The sequence below is a fragment of the Gavia stellata genome, chromosome 19 (genome assembly GCF_030936135.1).
Source record: "Gavia stellata isolate bGavSte3 chromosome 19, bGavSte3.hap2, whole genome shotgun sequence".
NCBI classification, from domain to species: domain Eukaryota; kingdom Metazoa; phylum Chordata; class Aves; order Gaviiformes; family Gaviidae; genus Gavia; species Gavia stellata.
Genome location: NC_082612.1, coordinates 13,609,918 through 13,620,510, shown reverse-complemented (window position 1 = coordinate 13,620,510; position 10,593 = coordinate 13,609,918).

Genomic DNA, 10,593 nt, shown 5'->3' with positions numbered 1-10,593 from the left:
AAATTGTGCAGTTTGTCATACCACACACTGCTCCTTAGGACCAGTATTCACTGCTGCAACAGACAACCCAATACGATTTAAGTTGGTTAGAGAGATGCTTCTGTGATTAACGTATCTGCTTTAGCAAGTAGCATCCAGAAACAACTGTCAAAGTGCCACCCAGCATGTAATAAATACACGTGCTAAGAGAAGCAGTAGACTTAACTGAAACCATGTCAGGTGAACTCGTTCTAGGTCTTTTTTGTCTCATTATGTACATTGATTTCTTACTTTTGGTCCAAACTGTGGTGCATAATTATACCATTGTAACATTCCATGCTACAATGTAAGTAAAATGTTTCAACTAAGTTAAAATCTTATAAAAAATTACCTGTTAGTATTTTTAAATTGGGTCATGGGGAAAATAACAACCTTGTTTGCTCCCAAGTTTGCATTTGCAATTGTAAGCATAGGACATTTGGCTGTACAAGATCTATTTTTCCCCCCGCATAAACATTTTAGATGCTACCCTTCCTTGCACAATAATATCCAGGACTAAACATTTTTAAGGCTTCTGCTTTGAGAACAAAACCCATTTGCAAGTAGTAGCAATAGGTACTTCATAGCATGAAAATCAAAATAACACTGGTTGAAGTTATCATCATTGATCGAAGTGGTGGCTCCTACCTTTGGGGTGCTGGGCCCCATTCCTACCAAACCGTATTCAGCTTGCTGTAGTCTTTCTGTGTTGTTCTGTCTTAGCAGTGACATGCAGCGGTGGTGTAACAACATGGAGGTTTGAGAGAACACTCTTGGACAAATCCCGAGCAATTTAGGCTATGGTAAAGCTCCTCTCCGAGCGCTTGCAGATGGCCAGCAAAATCCCCATGGAAAGCTATGCCACAGGTGTTTAAATGGACAAGGATTCTTAGGGACTAATAAAGAACAGAATAGCTAAATAATCTTGTCATATTAGTATTATCTTAATAATGAAAAAATCTATAATGAATAATGGGTTTGCATGACACTGTTCTCCTAACCCTCCACTGTGCTATGTGCATGAGTGTTCATCTGCCACTACATTTTTACTGAGACCCCCACCAGCTAAAAAGCATTACAGCCACCACAAAATGGTGGTAATTCTAAACCAGGGCCAAAGAAGGTATATTATACACAATTTATATAGAAAGTGTGAATTATAAGGTGTATCTGACTGCTTTCTCTTCAAGCAGAACTTTGGAAAAACATTAAAAGGGAAATTACAGCATTATGACGTTCCTACCCATGGCACAAAGCAACGCATGCTCCTTCCCCCATTGTAAAGCAAATTATAATAGCAATCCAACAAAAATACAGCCTATTGCCCCTATGCCTGCTTAGGAATAACTGGAATAATGCAGAGGTAAAATCAGGCTCCTGAACTTCAAGAAGCCATACCACAGCCTTCTGCTTAAAGGATAAAGCCACTGTGATTAAAAGCAATTTTTGTAGACAAAGCTACTGGAATAAAAGTCTTAGGCACTCATCCAACAAAATATCAGTCTATCTTTATTTATCTGGTAGATTAAACATCCTTTGATGGATGCATACTCTGAAATGTTTCGTTTTCTCATTTTCACTAATTCCCAGTGAAAGAAACTCTTTCTAATTTCTGCAGCTGGCACTAGGGTTTCTGAAATTGTAGGCTTTGCTGAATGTCCCTTTATCTCTGGAACTGCCCTGGTACATGGTAAAATATATTAGCCCTTGGGAACAGATGCCTGAAGAATTGAAGCACAACCTATGGTGTCCTTTCCAAAGCTTTTCATCTTTCTGATTTCAAAAAACATAAGAGTGCCAGGATAGCCTGTACATATGCTTCAGGTCAGAGATCCTATTAAAAAAAAAAAAGACACTAGTCCTGAAAGCCAAAGGAACTAGGAATATATTATAAACTTTAGCTGTGATGACATGTAGCACAGCACGGTCTGCTTCAGCACTTGATTATCCCAGATTAACAACAGAGATATTTTGCAATTTGCAGAGGGATGCTCTTCAACATAAATAGCTGATAACTGCATGCAGAATGCCTTGTTGCTTAATCAGAAATTCTTTGTCTTACTGGTTTAGGTGATCCCTGGCCATCATTGATCACTTTTATCAGTCATGCTAGTATGGAGGCTAATTACCACATAGAGTAATATTTTTCTGTCCTTCACCTCCAGAAAAGTGACTTTTTGAGTTGCTACACAAAGGCTGTGATGAACCACAGGAAATGGTGAAAGAGTATTGGCTCATTAAGGAGAAAAAAATCACAGCAGACATAATGCAAGACTGAAGGAGATGGGGGAAAAGGTTCATTCTTGACAATACACTTCAAAGCTCAGAATAAAACTTGACATTCATGAATTTGTCCAAACTGCGAATTGCTCCTCTGCAGTCAGCAAGTATCTGTGAAACCAGCTGGCAAAAGCATTTCACCTTCCTCTAGCTCTAGTTCACGTGAAGGATGACAGCCTGTTGCTGCTAGCAGCAATTCACTTAGCTGAAGAGCTGGAGACAGATGAAGTCCATCTAGCAGTTTAAATTTTACCCTTTGCCAGTGTTGATGCCAATATAGAATTTCAATTTTATTTTCATTTGCTTCTTAAAGCCATAAGACAAGTATTTAAAAATATCATTCAAACTGCAAGTTGGTACTCAAAATTTGGAAAATCTGAGAGTGAAATACTTCAACCAAGATTTCTTGTGCCTGTGCAGCAAGCTTCGACGATGTAATAAAATACTATTTTTTGTCTGTTTTTCTGGAAGCAAAACAACCCACAAAACCCCAACAAACCAACCCAAGAACTACGGCTGTGCTTTTTTTCCGTCCTGTTGGTCTCTCTCCTTTCCTCTCCCTCATAAATTTTGAGCCAATTAGCCAACCCCAACTTCTGTTTTACCAGAGAGGTGGGAGGGACACAAAGTTCCTACCAGCTGAGTGATGACTGAGGAGATCAGTAGCTTATTCTGTTTGCCAGCAGGTGTGCAAATGCACATATATGATGCAGCTGAGGAGCATTTTGGAGTTTCCTCTCGGCTGGTGGTTAGGGGGTGAAAGACTGAGGCAGCAGTGCTGCAGGAGGACAGCTCAGGCATGTATGGGGTGGGGGGAGATATGCAGGGACAGAAGGCATTTTGTGTGAAAGGATATAGGCGCTAGTGTCACTTGATCTGCTGCTTGTGGATTAGCTCATTTACACAGAGTGTGGCCCCTGTTGCCACACAGGTAGTTCTGCTCTTAGGAAAGGTATTTCTTGGTTGTGCGCTTTGTTCTTGCTCTGCTCACCTGCTGCAGAAGATGGAAGGTGCATGGGATGATGGAAATAAGGTTTATTCCAGAGTGACAGGCATCAAACTTCATTGTGGATAACTGGATTCTCCTGCATTCTGGTCTTTACTCCTTTGTCTGGGATGCTGTGGGAGATGTTGCCTCCTCCTACTTTATTGGGATGGGAAGAAGGGCTGAAACTGGAGGTTTCTGTGCTGGAGTTGTTCCTGCCATTTGCTTGAACTACAGGTAATTAAACAGGTTGTTGAAACAGTGTGATTTGCTTAGTGGTTTAGTTACCTGCATATGTTCTCCGCTTCCTCTTGCTATGTTACCAAACTCAAATGATGGCTTTAGCAAGCTCTGAAAGGCTGTTTGTGGTTGATGTTCAACAGCTCCAGCATAACAAACAAATGGGAAGCTTCTGTGAAATAGAAGACTCTTCTTCATGTGGTCTGTTAATTATTTGTATCAGCTTCATGTGCAGATTCAGTGCCTCTCAATTATCTAAAAATCTCGCTTGTTTAGTGATAAATAGTTTTTCTTATTTTAAGCCCTCATGACTTAATGATCCTTCAAAAGATATATGTGTGAGCTCTGCTTATGCCCTAGGAAAAACGTTATACATTGCTATAGTTTCTGTGCTTCATCTCAGGAAGTTTGGCTGCCTGTACTTTGTCTTCTCAGTTTGGCATTGATGGCAGTATGCAAACCAATTAAATTAAAGGGGAAAATATAGAGAGTAAGTGGAAGAGGAGAGACAGTAATATGTATCAAGATCATATTTCCCCTTTCCCTCTCTGTAACGTAATTAAATTACTGGGATCTGTGGAGATTCAATGATCACCTTCCCATAATGTGATTTTTTTTGTTTGTTTGGTTTTTTTTCCTGGCTTCTTTCTTACTGCATAAGGCTATCTTCTTTCTCAGTAGTTACTGGGAAATGTTATTCTCCTGTGAGGGCTAATTGAGAATAATTAACCATTGGGCAACATGCACTCACATTATCAAGCAAAAGAGGGCACTAAATCAAAAGCAGTATGATTACTAGAACCTAGAACAGAGAAAGAATCCCTCATGCCCAAAACCTGGAGCTGAATAATACAGGAAGAAATGAATAATGTATGCTTTTTGTCACTGGAGAAAATTGGTTTGATTTTGGTTTTTTTGAAGTTTAATTGTGGTTTGGAGAAAATCCAAATCATACAGATCCTTTTCATTCCACTGTTGTAGTAAGTGACTAATTTCCAATGCAAAGTATTTGGTGCCGAGACCATTATAATACAAGAGGAACCAAACCTGGAGTAACTGTTCAAGGCTTGACAGTTCTTGCCAATGGGAACACAATGAGGCTGGATGTGAATGTCTTTGTTTGCATTTAAATGATTAATGAAGTTCTATAAAATCAAAATCACTGCAGTCTTGCCCCTTTTCACTTATTACAAGCATCAGCAGTAGAAGGAGGTTACACAAAGTATTCAGTCCTGGTTGTAAACGAAGAGAGAAGGACTTTGAAGTGTTTGAAGTTGTTACTTTATGAAAAAAAACCTTAATGGCTTGATTTCCACCCCCTGCCCAGTTGCTTTCAGCATGTCTCTTCTTGCAATCTTGCCTTCTGTACCAGTTCCGAGAGATACTCGCTTGGATGCCGTCTACATGAAGACATTTACTAATGGTAGAGCTTGAAGTAGTTTCCAATGCTGAAATAATATGCTATGAAAGATAAATTTGTCTTTGAGGACAATTGTTTTTTCATTTTTCTTTAAAGCGAAACAGTTGAAAACAAAAATAGATAGCCTCCGTAAGAAATTTCTGCTCACAAACCACCACAGTTTCCAAAGGGTTTTCCTGTATCAGAAGGGTCTCATGTGAACATTCTGTTTTCTGCTACGTCTAAATTAAGAAAATCAACATGCCACCTACATCCCTTGTATTTTTTGAGTGGGAATGAGGTAAAGTCCTCTTTCACACTTATTCTAACTTAATTTTTTTTTCTAAAATATTGCAACTGCTGTATTGTAAAATATATCTAACACACAGCAACAAACTGCTATAGACTTTCTCCTTTATATCAGTGTAATTCCTTCTTTCTAAAAAGCAAGACAAATTTATTCAAGGGTATAATCCTGCCCCTGACAGGCTTGTTTCAGCATTGCATTGCTCCCCTGCTCTAATCGCATAACTCCCATGTAGTTAGTGGCATTATAACCCCTGCAATGCTGAGGATCAGAAGCTTCTTGTGCTTACCTACTTTATAAGCAAAGTAGCATTGTAATTTTAAGGAAAGGAGGGTGTGTGTTTGGTTTTTGGTTTAAGATTTTATTTTCTTTTCTTCTAACTTGTATGCCATTAAGGGGAAGTTATAAAGGAGATTGAATTAATTCAGAAAAGATTAGGATTAGACATGCAATTTAAAGGACTTCACTGTAAAACATAAGCTGCTTTAGTAGCCTACAGCATGAATAAAATCAAGGGGTAGCTAGGAAGTTCAAGTAAGTTTGAGTTAAGCTGGCACTAGCCGTGTGTCTTCATAGCACAGAAACCTTGCATTTGGGAACAACAAGAAGTCTGAAACTTTGCCTTAAAGCTGTCAGATCTGGAATTCTTCACAGGTGGAACCTTTATTTACCTGGTATTTATCCTTGGCAATAGAAATATGTGATGGTAATGTGTAAAGCAGCAGCCAGTAACATCCCTTGTAGGAGGCTGACAATGAATACCCTAGAATCCAACTGCTAGTTTTAGCAAGCATAGGGATTGGATTTGGGATTTGATTTCTACAGACTACCTTTATTTTAGATAATTTTATGTGTAGAGCTTCCTTGAAAATGCTGAGTTTATGCGTTTACAATTAAATGGTAGCATGGTATGTATCTGAGAAAAATCAGGGCTTCCATTACGATGCCTTTTAAGTGCTTTTAACGGGTGTCCTACAGCGTCACATTTCCCATAGCTATATACAAAGCAAGCTCTACTGTAACCCTTGGTTTACCAGGGATTTGTGGTCTGTATGGAAGTTCCCTTGTCTTTATCTCTGTAATCCCAGCTGTATGCTCTGTGGTCTGTGTGATTCTTTTGCTGCCGCCCCATCAGGCCTTCCTCATGTCTTCTAATCATATAGTGCCACCAGTTTTCTACTACATCTCCATATACTTCAAACACCTTCTTTTTTAGTGGGGGAGAAAGCAAGTTGGCTAAGAAATGGCATTGCTGTAGCTGGTACACAGCTATATGCATATCAATATATCAGCTGGCTGCTGTGGGTCAGCATAAAAAATAGCTGCTTTCTGGTGGGGACACACACTGGTGTTGGTCTCTTCTGCTCTGATACTTGCATTCTTGAAACTTGTAGGAACTTGTCTTTGAGATCTCTACCCTTTTATAAAATCGAGCTGAAATTGGCAAATAATGTCAAGGGGAAAGTAATGATAGAGTGATGGATGGACACGGACACACAGACAGTTAGGTCTCCAAGCTTGTTTCCTTAGGCTAAAATGTAGCTTGATTTATTGCTGTTGGAATACTGCACAGCAAAAATGGGATGCTTTTCTATGACTCTATAAGCACGATACGGAGTCTATTAAAAGCTCATGTAAAAATGCAACAAAAAACCCCAAAAACCGAACCCCCCAAAATGTTGACATTTTTATTGTAGAAATTATCTATAGTTTTTTACCATTGCTCTATTTCTAGAGTTTTCACAAAATAGTCTGTATGTTCTGCAAGTCTATCCTAGGAAGAAAAAACCGCTAATTACACCTGTGAAGTTACTGCTACTTCATTAATAATGATTTACAGAATGGACTGACTGACGGAAGGGTCGTGGGACCCTCACTCCCTTATTTCTTCTGGGTCATTTCTTGGTCATTTCTTCAGGGTCTGAATCAGTGTAACTTTCCCCTTTCATCTGAACAACCAAAGGCAGTAAGCTCGGCATATAGAATTAGATAGGCTACAGTCTTTTGAGGACCAACGTTTAAAAAGCAATGTGCACTGCAGCTTTCTATATGCAAAAGGGGCAGAGAAGCATCTGTTGAACTGCTGACCCCATGTTATTGCACAGCAGTATCCCAGCAATAGCGGTTTTGAATTGACTGCAGGTCTACCTCATGAGTGGGTGAAAATGGCCATGATTCTTTTTTTTTTTTTTTTTGATAGCTGCATCACTTATATAACTTCAAAAATCATTCAGCTGAGCTGATCCAAATCCCTTGGTGGCCCTGCTTTTTTCATTTTGAAGTTTAATGTTTTTCAACGTGGCTTTCCAACTAGCTTAAGGTAAACGAAAAAGAGCTGTTCCTAAGAGAAATACAATTTTCCATATGAAGAGTTAATCTAGTTTCATTAAAAAAAAAAAACGCAAAACAAACAAAAAGAAGCAGGAGCAGAGAAAGAAATGAAAATGCTGTTGTGATTATCTCAAACCAGCGCTGTTTTTCTCTACAGAGAAGCACAGGTCTCTACTCTCAGAGGGCACTTTCCACGACTCCCTCCCAGAGAGGTGCTGCTGAACTTCCACTGAAAGTGGCTGCACAGCTCAGCTCATTAGAAGAAAAAGTGAGAAGTGGGAGTCACATAAATAAACTAGATCAAGGGATACAGAAACACTTGTCCTGCGGCATCCAGAGCGTGGAGAAAAACTGAATAAACAGAGGACTGCATAGACCAAGGGGCAGGAAAATGAACATCAGCATTACAGAAGGGACCACTTAAAGTCTATCTTTAGAGCACCCCTACGTGGTGGCCATGTCACCTCATGCCCAGTGACTCCATGAAGGAGCTACTGAGATATACAAAGCAGCTTTGGTTTACATGGCTTTTGTTCAGCTGACAGCGGGCCTATGTTTTGAAAGAAGCTGCCTGCTCCTCTGAAAAGGATCATGGCAAGAGATCTTCTTTTTCTGAATTTTAACTTGGACCCATGAGAAGAAGAAGAAGAAGAAAAAAAATAACTACAAGAGTGAACATGTCAAATCAGGACTAATTAAGCACTAAAGATAGAGCTGACAGCACTTAGGCCTGCCAGGCTGCAAAAGAACTGGAATGGAGGGCTAAAACTGCCACCCAGCTAGACTTATTTCCTGTCTACGACAAGGCAGTTTTTGCCAGGAACCCTTTAATCTTTTCCTCCCAATATCCTACCCTTTTCTTGACTTGCTCTTTTCTTTGTTGTAGGTAGTCTTCATTTATTTTATATTGTCAACTGTTACCTCTGATCTAAGCCCAAGGCCTGTAAAATGTGAACTTCCATCACCCACCGCCTATGAGATTTTTAACCTTAGGCCTTTGTTGATACAATTTGCATGCTTGTATGTTAGAACGTTAAAATAATTACGTTTTCTAACGTGCGAACACTGAATGCTGTTCTATAATTTCTAGCAGCAGCATGCATTCCAGCTATATTGTTAATAAATGATAATTTTTTCCCCATGTAGTTTCATATTTCCTTTAAAGATAAACAAAAGATCTAAAAGTGATATCTCTCATCTTTAAAAGAGCAGACAGACAACTGAAATTTCATATTGCTTAATGTAAACTAGTGGCAAATTCTGTAATTAGTAACATCCAAGTGTATGCCTTATTAAATGTCTGGCAAGCTTAGTGTGTGGTAAGACCTCAATTTTGCTATGATGTGTGCTTTATTACAAAGTGATGGCTAAATTTAAGTTTACGCTTCAGTGGTGGCCACTTACATAAGAGGCTACTGGTAGCACCATCTATTATTAATATTGCCTGACATGTTTTTGGAAGGAAAGAATCTCCAATGTTTCCATGCTTCAGGGCACAGGCCTGGTAATTTTAGGGCTACCTTTTTCAGGGAGATGTTTGTGCCATCCCTGGGGAAAATAACTGCCTGTGTTATATATCCTGGAAATGTGCAATTTGTATGTAACCCATAAAAGCCCATCAGATTCTAGGGCCTGAAGACCCCTGAAAGATTTTATTTCCTTAGGAAAGGATGCCCAGAAGATGCAGAGGAAAGACATACCCAGTTCAAATGCATAAGGAAGAGGAGGCAGATCTGTAGAGCAGTGGGTGGTAACATGCCTCAGGCGGAAACTGAGGACTGGAAATCAGACTTGGTGGAGAAGGAGAGGCACAGGAGTGCCAAGGGAGCAGTAGACATAGATGGTCAGGTGGAAACTGAGATGTAGCAGTGAAGTGCCTTTGCACACTGACAAAGGTGAAGAGCATGTGTGTGTGTGTACTGCCTGTGTACAGCTGCTCAGAGGGCTCCTGTTAAGGAGTATGTCAGGCTTTTACAATGTACAGGCACAAGGGGGCCCAAATCAGTTTGAACAGAAAACCTTCAATCTGAGTTCCTTCTGAGCGAGTGCCTTTGCAATGTTGAAAGTCTCCTTGGCAATGTGGTGGTTTTTGTCTGTAATGAAAATGTAATGCTTCCTATTCAGCTAAGGCTCTTCTGTTTGTTGCTGTGAAATGCGAAGAAGGGTATAATGGTTAAAGACCAGTATTTGTAAAGGTGAAACCCAATTCTGCCCTAAACCTCTCAGACCAGGCTACATCGAGACAGTCTCAGGATGTACTTGGTTTGCGAGCAGACTCTTGACAATGATGTTATCTCATATTGATGAGGGAGTAACAAACGCTGCGTTACGAATTTGGCTGATTTCAAAAACTATGTGCTCCAAAAGAGATGGCTGTGATTGAAGAGAACTTGAAGCTGATGTTTCAGCATCATTCCTACAAGTCGCTGGCTGAAACCAGTTCTGTACACCTGAGGCTCCAGAGCTGCTCAGATGCATGGACAGCTCTTTCTCTTACGTACCAAAATCAATTACAGAAAATAATTAGGCCTCTGGGGCTGTATGCAAACGTTGGGAGGGATTTTTGAAAGCAGGCAGCAGTTCACCCCTTTCCGACATCGGGCCGCGGCTGAGGGTCACCGAGGCCCCCGTCTGCCACGGGTTTTCCCCTCAGCCTCGCTCTCTGCGTCCCGTACATTGACTCCCTTCAGCTGTCAGCACGAAGACCCGAACCACGCCTCCGGAGAAGGCGGGAAGGAAGCCGTCGGGAAGGCTGACAGCCGCTCCCTCAGGGGAGCCTCGCGCCCGGGCCGGCCAGCGGCTCCGGGGGGGCCCCTGCGCAGGCGCGAAGCGGCCGCGCATGCCCGTAGCGCCCCCGCGCGCCGGGTGGCGCGAGCATGTGCAGAGGCGGCGGCGCGGCGGGGGGGGGGGGGGGCCGGGGCCGGGCAGGTTGCGCCGCTGCGCCCGCCCCTCCCGCCGCGGGGCGGCCCTGGCCCTGGCTCTGCCCGGGCGGCGCCCACCGCCTCCTGCTCCCGGCCCGGCCCGGCCCGGGCG